The sequence below is a fragment of the Eucyclogobius newberryi genome, unplaced genomic scaffold (genome assembly GCF_026437365.1).
Source record: "Eucyclogobius newberryi isolate DKJ021-1_F unplaced genomic scaffold, fEucNew1.0.hap1 SCAF_19, whole genome shotgun sequence".
NCBI classification, from domain to species: Eukaryota; Metazoa; Chordata; class Actinopteri; order Gobiiformes; family Gobiidae; genus Eucyclogobius; species Eucyclogobius newberryi.
The window spans coordinates 956,307-964,469 of NW_027315823.1; the positions used below are offsets into that span (position 1 = coordinate 956,307).

General features: G+C 42.5%; 13 non-coding genes across 13 annotated transcripts; all 13 read right to left on the reverse strand.

The window, feature by feature from the left end:
- Positions 1-234: 234 nt before the first annotated feature.
- Positions 235-375, reverse strand: LOC140366348 (U4 spliceosomal RNA). Its single transcript, XR_011927901.1, has one exon. It is a non-coding gene; the product is annotated as a U4 spliceosomal RNA (small nuclear RNA).
- A 503-nt stretch (positions 376-878) lies between these two features.
- Positions 879-950, reverse strand: trnap-agg (transfer RNA proline (anticodon AGG)). The gene has a single exon. It is a non-coding gene; the product is annotated as a tRNA-Pro (tRNA).
- A 97-nt stretch (positions 951-1,047) lies between these two features.
- trnap-ugg (transfer RNA proline (anticodon UGG)) lies at positions 1,048-1,119 on the reverse strand. Its single transcript has one exon. It is a non-coding gene; the product is annotated as a tRNA-Pro (tRNA).
- Positions 1,120-1,486: 367 nt separating this feature from the next.
- Positions 1,487-1,627, reverse strand: LOC140366527 (U4 spliceosomal RNA). The gene has a single exon (XR_011928073.1). It is a non-coding gene; the product is annotated as a U4 spliceosomal RNA (small nuclear RNA).
- A 672-nt stretch (positions 1,628-2,299) lies between these two features.
- Positions 2,300-2,372, reverse strand: trnal-uaa (transfer RNA leucine (anticodon UAA)). The gene has a single exon. It is a non-coding gene; the product is annotated as a tRNA-Leu (tRNA).
- A 367-nt stretch (positions 2,373-2,739) lies between these two features.
- Positions 2,740-2,880, reverse strand: LOC140366411 (U4 spliceosomal RNA). The gene has a single exon (XR_011927961.1). It is a non-coding gene; the product is annotated as a U4 spliceosomal RNA (small nuclear RNA).
- A 1,112-nt stretch (positions 2,881-3,992) lies between these two features.
- Positions 3,993-4,133, reverse strand: LOC140366349 (U4 spliceosomal RNA). The gene has a single exon (XR_011927902.1). It is a non-coding gene; the product is annotated as a U4 spliceosomal RNA (small nuclear RNA).
- A 672-nt stretch (positions 4,134-4,805) lies between these two features.
- Positions 4,806-4,878, reverse strand: trnal-uaa (transfer RNA leucine (anticodon UAA)). The gene has a single exon. It is a non-coding gene; the product is annotated as a tRNA-Leu (tRNA).
- A 367-nt stretch (positions 4,879-5,245) lies between these two features.
- On the reverse strand, positions 5,246-5,386 carry LOC140366412 (U4 spliceosomal RNA). Its single transcript, XR_011927962.1, has one exon. It is a non-coding gene; the product is annotated as a U4 spliceosomal RNA (small nuclear RNA).
- Positions 5,387-6,498: 1,112 nt separating this feature from the next.
- LOC140366350 (U4 spliceosomal RNA) lies at positions 6,499-6,639 on the reverse strand. The gene has a single exon (XR_011927903.1). It is a non-coding gene; the product is annotated as a U4 spliceosomal RNA (small nuclear RNA).
- Positions 6,640-7,143: 504 nt separating this feature from the next.
- On the reverse strand, positions 7,144-7,216 carry trnap-agg (transfer RNA proline (anticodon AGG)). Its single transcript has one exon. It is a non-coding gene; the product is annotated as a tRNA-Pro (tRNA).
- Positions 7,217-7,313: 97 nt separating this feature from the next.
- On the reverse strand, positions 7,314-7,385 carry trnap-ugg (transfer RNA proline (anticodon UGG)). The gene has a single exon. It is a non-coding gene; the product is annotated as a tRNA-Pro (tRNA).
- Positions 7,386-7,727: 342 nt separating this feature from the next.
- On the reverse strand, positions 7,728-7,868 carry LOC140366446 (U4 spliceosomal RNA). Its single transcript, XR_011927996.1, has one exon. It is a non-coding gene; the product is annotated as a U4 spliceosomal RNA (small nuclear RNA).
- Positions 7,869-8,163: the final 295 nt, after the last annotated feature.

The following is an 8,163-nucleotide window of genomic DNA, read 5'->3' on the forward strand; positions in this document are numbered from 1 at the left end:
AGTGACAGTCACACCCCTGGAATGATAAGCTAGAGAACTCATCCAATTTTTTGTCTCATAACTGAAAAAAGGATTAACATTTGAGCAAGTCGTCATCAGTTACTTCTGGTGTACTTCTTCTAGCACGTGCATACCAATGACTTTGATCTGAACTAGTTGTGTACAGAGTATGTAGCTCGATTTCTGGTGGAATGTCACGTGTTTTGACGAGCTTACCTTATACATGAAAATAAGCCTCCTCAGAGACTGTCAAAAATTGCCACAGTCGACTATATTTCAAGTCGCCAAGGCGGGGTATTGGGTAAAGTTTTCAACTAGCAATAATCGCGCCTCGGATTGACCTCATAGGCTACAATACTGCCACTGCGCAAAGCTAACACGTACTTTGAGAAAGAATGGCCAGGGCTTGGTTCTTGCCACTTCCTGGTCATGGTAGGTCATTGAGGGCAGAGCAAAACTTTGGCCAAGAAGGGAGCTTCTTTTACAAAAAAACTGCATGTAACACCTGGAAAAATGTCGGTAGCAGACTTCAAAGCCTGTTGACTTAAAGAGTAACAAAATGCATGGGTACAACTTAAATCTTTGCTTTTTAGTACGCCTTCACCAGGCGGGATGAATAATCAATTTTCAACCCGTAACCTTGCCGCCACAAAATAAAACAATAGTTCCCAGCAGATTTGATCTTCTTGCAGTAAAGAGAGACAAACTGTTGCTAGTTTCATTTGTATAACAGTAAATATAGAAAGAACTGTCTCAATCATGTTTGGTGAGATTATTCATAGTTGGAAAGTGCAAGTCAGTTTGGTTGCATTGGAAAGTAGAAAATTCTGACTGAAAACCCACAAACAATGGGTCAGTGAATACCAGCCTTATAGAAGGGGCTCGTCCGGGATTTGAACCCGGGACCTCTCGCACCCTAAGCGAGAATCATACCCCTAGACCAACGAGCCACATTTACATATATTTCAGGGCCTCAACTGACCTACAAAAGCAATTAAGTATCATTAAAAGGTGTTCGATTTAAACTGCACCATTTTGCTTGTTCTTGGGCTCGTCCGGGATTTGAACCCGGGACCTCTCGCACCCAAAGCGAGAATCATACCCCTAGACCAACGAGCCACTTTTGCCAGTTTGCATAGTCGAGTCGAAAACAGCCCATTGAAATCAATTTTACAAACTAGCCAACACTCACTGGTCGGTCTACGGCTCCTCCGACTTACCGAGATTTGAACACAGGACCTCTTGTTCCCATAGTGACAGTCACACCCCTGGAATGATAAGCTAGAGAACTCATCCAATTTTTTGTCTCATAACTGAAAAAAGGATTAACATTTGAGCAAGTCGTCATTAGTTACTTCTGGTGTACTTCTTCTAGCACGTGCATACCAATGACTTTGATCTGAACTAGTTGTGTACAGAGTATGTAGCTCTATTTCTGGTGGAATGTCACGTGTTTTGACGAGCTTACCTTATATATGAAAATACGCCTCCTCAGAGACTGTCAAAAATTGCCACAGTCGACTATATTTCAAGTCGCCAAGGCGGGGTATTGGGTAAAGTTTTCAACTAGCAATAATCGCGCCTCGGATTGACCTCATAGGCTGCAATACTGCCACTGCGCAAAGCTAACACGTACTTTGAGAAAGAATGGCCAGGGCTTGGTTCTTGCCACTTCCTGGTCATGGTAGGTCATTGAGGGCAGAGCAAAACTTTGGCCAAGAAGGGAGCTTCTTTTACAAAAAAACTGCATGTAACACCTGGAAAAATGTCGGTAGCAGACTTCAAAGCCTGTTGACTGAAAGAGTAACAAAATGCATGGGTACAACTTAAATCTTTGCTTTTTAGTACGCCTTCACCAGGCGGGATGAATAATCAATTTTCAACCCGTAACCTTGCCGCCATAAAATAAAACAATAGTTCCCAGCAGATTTGATCTTCTTGCAGTAAAGAAAGACAAACTGTTGCTAGTTTCATTTGCATAACAGTGAATATAGAAAGAACTGTCTCAATCATGTTTGGTGAGATTATTCATAGTTGGAAAGTGCAAGTCAGTTTGGTTGCATTGGAAAGTAGAAAATTCTGACTGAAAACCCACAAACAATGGGTTGGTGAATACCAGCCTTATAGAAGGGGCTCGTCCGGGATTTGAACCCAGGACCTCTCGCAACCTAAGCGAGAACTATACCCCTAGATCAACGAGCCACATTTACATACATTTCAAGGCCTCAACTGACCTACAAAAGCAATTAAGTATCATTAAAAGGTGTTCGATCTAAACTGCACCATCTTGTTTGTTCTTGGGCTCGTCCGGGATTTGAACCCGGGACCTCTCGCACCTTAAAGCGAGAATCATACCCCTAGACCAACGAGCCACTTTTGCCAGTTTGCATAGTCGAGTCGAAAACAGCCCATTGAAATCAATTTTACAAACTAGCCAACACTCACTGGTCGGTCTACGGCTCCTCCGACTTACCGAGATTTGAACACAGGACCTCTTGTTCCCATAGTGACAGTCACACCCCTGGAATGATAAGCTAGAGAACTCATCCAATTTTTTGTCTCATAACTGAAAAAAGGATTAACATTTGAGCAAGTCGTCATCAGTTACTTCTGGTGTACTTCTTCTAGCACGTGCATACCAATGACTTTGATCTGAACTAGTTGTGTACAAAGTATGTAGCTCTATTTATGGTGGAATGTCACGTGTTTTGACGAGCTTACCTTATATATGAAAATAAGCCTCCTCAGAGACTGTCAAATATTGCCACAGTCGACTATATTTCAAGTCGCCAAGGCGGGGTATTGGGTAAAGTTTTCAACTAGCAATAATCGCGCCTCGGATTGACCTCATAGGCTACAATACTGCCACTGCGCAAAGCTAACACGTACTTTGAGAAAGAATGGCCAGGGCTTGGTTCTTGCCACTTCCTGGTCATGGTAGGTCATTGAGGGCAGAGCAAAACTTTGGCCAAGAAGGGAGCTTCTTTTACAAAAAAACCTGCATGTAACACCTGGAAAAATGTCTGTAGCAGACTTCAAAGCCTGTTGACTGAAAGAGTAACAAAATGCATGGGTACAACTTAAATCTTTGCTTTTTAGTACGCCTTCACCAGGCGGGATAAATAATCAATTTTCAACCCGTAACCTTGCCGCCACAAAATAAAACAATAGTTCACAGCAGATTTGATCTTCTTGCAGTAAAGACAGCCAAACTGTTGCTAGTTTCATTTGTATAACAGTAAATATAGAAAGAACTGACTCAATCATGTTTGGTGAGATTATTCATAGTTGGAAAGTGCAGGTCAGTTTGATTGCATTGGAAAGTAGAAAATTCTGACTGAAAACCCACAAACAATGGGTTGGTGAATACCAGCCTTATAGAAGGGGCTCATCCGGGATTTGAACCCGGGACCTCTCGCACCCTAAGCGAGAATCATATACCCTAGACCAACGACCCACATTTACATACATTTTAAGGCCTCAACTGACCTACAAAAGCAATTAAGCATCATTAAAAGGTGTTCGATTTAAACTGCACCATTTTGTTTGTTCTTGGGCTCGGCCGGGATTTGAACCCGGGACCTCTCGCACCCAAAGCGAGAATCATACCCTAGACCAACGAGCCACTTTTGACTGTTTGCAAAGTCGAGTTGAAAACAGCCCATTGAAATCAATTTTACAAACTAGCCAACACTCACTGGTCGGTCTACGGCTCCTCCGACTTACCGAGATTTGAACACAGGACCTGTTGTTCCCATAGTGACAGTCACACCCCTGGAATGATAAGCTAGAGAACTCATCCAATTTTTTGTCTCATAACTGAAAAAAGGATTAACATTTGAGCAAGTCGTCATCAGTTACTTCTGGTGTACTTCTTCTAGCACGTGCATACCAATGACTTTGATCTGAACTAGTTGTGTACAGAGTATGTAGCTCGATTTCTGGTGGAATGTCACGTGTTTTGACGAGCTTACCTTATACATGAAAATAAGCCTCCTCAGAGACTGTCAAAAATTGCCACAGTCGACTATATTTCAAGTCGCCAAGGCGGGGTATTGGGTAAAGTTTTCAACTAGCAATAATCGCGCCTCGGATTGACCTCATAGGCTACAATACTGCCACTGCGCAAAGCTAACACGTACTTTGAGAAAGAATGGCCAGGGCTTGGTTCTTGCCACTTCCTGGTCATGGTAGGTCATTGAGGGCAGAGCAAAACTTTGGCCAAGAAGGGAGCTTCTTTTACAAAAAAACTGCATGTAACACCTGGAAAAATGTCGGTAGCAGACTTCAAAGCCTGTTGACTGAAAGAGTAACAAAATGCATGGGTACAACTTAAATCTTTGCTTTTTAGTACGCCTTCACCAGGCGGGATGAATAATCAATTTTCAACCCGTAACCTTGCCGCCATAAAATAAAACAATAGTTCCCAGCAGATTTGATCTTCTTGCAGTAAAGAAAGACAAACTGTTGCTAGTTTCATTTGTATAACAGTGAATATAGAAAGAACTGTCTCAATCATGTTTGGTGAGATTATTCATAGTTGGAAAGTGCAAGTCAGTTTGGTTGCATTGGAAAGTAGAAAATTCTGACTGAAAACCCACAAACAATGGGTTGGTGAATACCAGCCTTATAGAAGGGGCTCTTCCGGGATTTGAACCCAGGACCTCTCGCAACCTAAGCGAGAACTATACCCCTAGATCAACGAGCCACATTTACATACATTTCAAGGCCTCAACTGACCTACAAAAGCAATTAAGTATCATTAAAAGGTGTTCGATCTAAACTGCACCATCTTGTTTGTTCTTGGGCTCGTCCGGGATTTGAACCCGGGACCTCTCGCACCTTAAAGCGAGAATCATACCCCTAGACCAACGAGCCACTTTTGCCAGTTTGCATAGTCGAGTCGAAAACAGCCCATTGAAATCAATTTTACAAACTAGCCAACACTCACTGGTCGGTCTACGGCTCCTCCGACTTACCGAGATTTGAACACAGGACCTCTTGTTCCCATAGTGACAGTCACACCCCTGGAATGATAAGCTAGAGAACTCATCCAATTTTTTGTCTCATAACTGAAAAAAGGATTAACATTTGAGCAAGTCGTCATCAGTTACTTCTGGTGTACTTCTTCTAGCACGTGCATACCAATGACTTTGATCTGAACTAGTTGTGTACAAAGTATGTAGCTCTATTTATGGTGGAATGTCACGTGTTTTGACGAGCTTACCTTATATATGAAAATAAGCCTCCTCAGAGACTGTCAAATATTGCCACAGTCGACTATATTTCAAGTCGCCAAGGCGGGGTATTGGGTAAAGTTTTCAACTAGCAATAATCGCGCCTCGGATTGACCTCATAGGCTACAATACTGCCACTGCGCAAAGCTAACACGTACTTTGAGAAAGAATGGCCAGGGCTTGGTTCTTGCCACTTCCTGGTCATGGTAGGTCATTGAGGGCAGAGCAAAACTTTGGCCAAGAAGGGAGCTTCTTTTACAAAAAAACCTGCATGTAACACCTGGAAAAATGTCTGTAGCAGACTTCAAAGCCTGTTGACTGAAAGAGTAACAAAATGCATGGGTACAACTTAAATCTTTGCTTTTTAGTACGCCTTCACCAGGCGGGATAAATAATCAATTTTCAACCCGTAACCTTGCCGCCACAAAATAAAACAATAGTTCACAGCAGATTTGATCTTCTTGCAGTAAAGACAGCCAAACTGTTGCTAGTTTCATTTGTATAACAGTAAATATAGAAAGAACTGACTCAATCATGTTTGGTGAGATTATTCATAGTTGGAAAGTGCAGGTCAGTTTGATTGCATTGGAAAGTAGAAAATTCTGACTGAAAACCCACAAACAATGGGTTGGTGAATACCAGCCTTATAGAAGGGGCTCATCCGGGATTTGAACCCGGGACCTCTCGCACCCTAAGCGAGAATCATATACCCTAGACCAACGACCCACATTTACATACATTTTAAGGCCTCAACTGACCTACAAAAGCAATTAAGCATCATTAAAAGGTGTTCGATTTAAACTGCACCATTTTGTTTGTTCTTGGGCCCGGCCGGGATTTGAACCCGGGACCTCTCGCACCCAAAGCGAGAATCATACCCTAGACCAACGAGCCACTTTTGACTGTTTGCAAAGTCGAGTTGAAAACAGCCCATTGAAATCAATTTTACAAACTAGCCAACACTCACTGGTCGGTCTACGGCTCCTCCGACTTACCGAGATTTGAACACAGGACCTCTTGTTCCCATAGTGACAGTCACACCCCTGGAATGATAAGCTAGAGAAATAATCCAATTTTTTGTCTCATAACTGAAAAAAGGATTAACATTTGAGCAAGTCGTCATCAGTTACTTCTGGTGTACTTCTTCTAGCATGTGCATACCAATGACTTTGATCTGAACTAGTTGTGTACAAAGTATGTAGCTCGATTTCTGGTGGAATGTCACGTGTTTTGACAAGCTTACCTTATACATGAAAATAAGCCTCCTCAGAGACTGTCAAAAATTGCCACAGTCGACTATATTTCAAGTCGCCAAGGCGGGGTATTGGGTAAAGTTTTCAACTAGCAATAATCGCGCCTCGGATTGACCTCATAGGCTACAATACTGCCACTGCGCAAAGCTAACACGTACTTTGAGAAAGAATGGCCAGGGCTTGGTTCTTGCCACTTCCTGGTCATGGTAGGTCATTGAGGGCAGAGCAAAACTTTGGCCAAGAAGGGAGCTTCTTTTACAAAAAAAACTGCATGTAACACCTGGAAAAATGTCGGTAGCAGACTTCAAAGCCTGTTGACTGAAAGAGTAACAAAATGCATGGGTACAACTTAAATCTTTGCTTTTTAGTACGCCTTCACCAGGCGGGATGAATAATCAATTTTCAACCCGTAACCTTGCCGCCACAAAATAAAACAATAGTTCCCAGCAGATTTGATCTTCTTGCAGTAAAGACAGCCAAACTGCTGCTAGTTTCATTTGTATAACAGTAAATATAGAAAGAACTGTCTCAATCATGTTTGGTGAGATTATTCATAGTTGGAAAGTGCAGGTCAGTTTGGTTGCATTGGAAAGTAGAAAATTCTGACTGAAAACCCACAAACAATGGGTCAGTGAATACCAGCCTTATAGAAGGGGCTCGTCCGGGATTTGAACCCGGGGACTTCTCGCACCCTAAGCGAGAATCATACCCCTAGACCAACGAGCCACATTTACATACATTTTAAGGCCTCAACTGACCTAAAAAAGCAATTGAGTATAATTAAAAGGTGTTCGATTTAAACTGCCCCATTCCGTTTGTTCTTGGGCTCGTCCGGGATTTGAACCCGGGACCTCTCGCACCCAAAGCGAGAATAATACCCCTAGACCAACGAGCCACTTTTGCCAGTTCGCATAGTCAATTTTACAAACTAGCCAATACTCACTGGTCGGTCTACGGCTCCTCCGACTTACCGAGATTTGAACACAGGACCTCTTGTTCCCATAGTGACAGTCACACCCCTGGAATGATAAGCTAGAGAACTCATCCAATTTTTTGTCTCATAACTGAAAAAAGGATTAACATTTGAGCAAGTCGTCATCAGTTACTTCTGGTGTACTTCTTCTAGCACGTGCATACCAATGACTTTGATCTGAACTAGTTGTGTACAAAGTATGTAGCTCGATTTCTGGTGGAATGTCACGTGTTTTGACGAGCTTACCTTATACATGAAAATAAGCCTCCTCAGAGACTGTCAAAAATTGCCACAGTCGAATATATTTCAAGTCGCCAAGGCGGGGTATTGGGTAAAGTTTTCAACTAGCAATAATCGCGCCTCGGATTGACCTCATAGGCTACAATACTGCCACTGCGCAAAGCTAACACGTACTTTGAGAAAGAATGGCCAGGACTTGGTTCTTGCCACTTCCTGGTCATGGTAGGTCATTGAGGGCAGAGCAAAACTTTGGCCAAGAAGGGAGCTTCTTTTACAAAAAAACTGCATGTAACACCTGGAAAAATGTCGGTAGCAGACTTCAAAGCCTGTTGACTTAAAGAGTAACAAAATGCATGGGTACAACTTAAATCTTTGCTTTTTAGTACGCCTTCACCAGGCGGGATGAATAATCAATTTTCAACCCGTAACCTTGCCGCCACAAAATAAAACAATAGTTCCC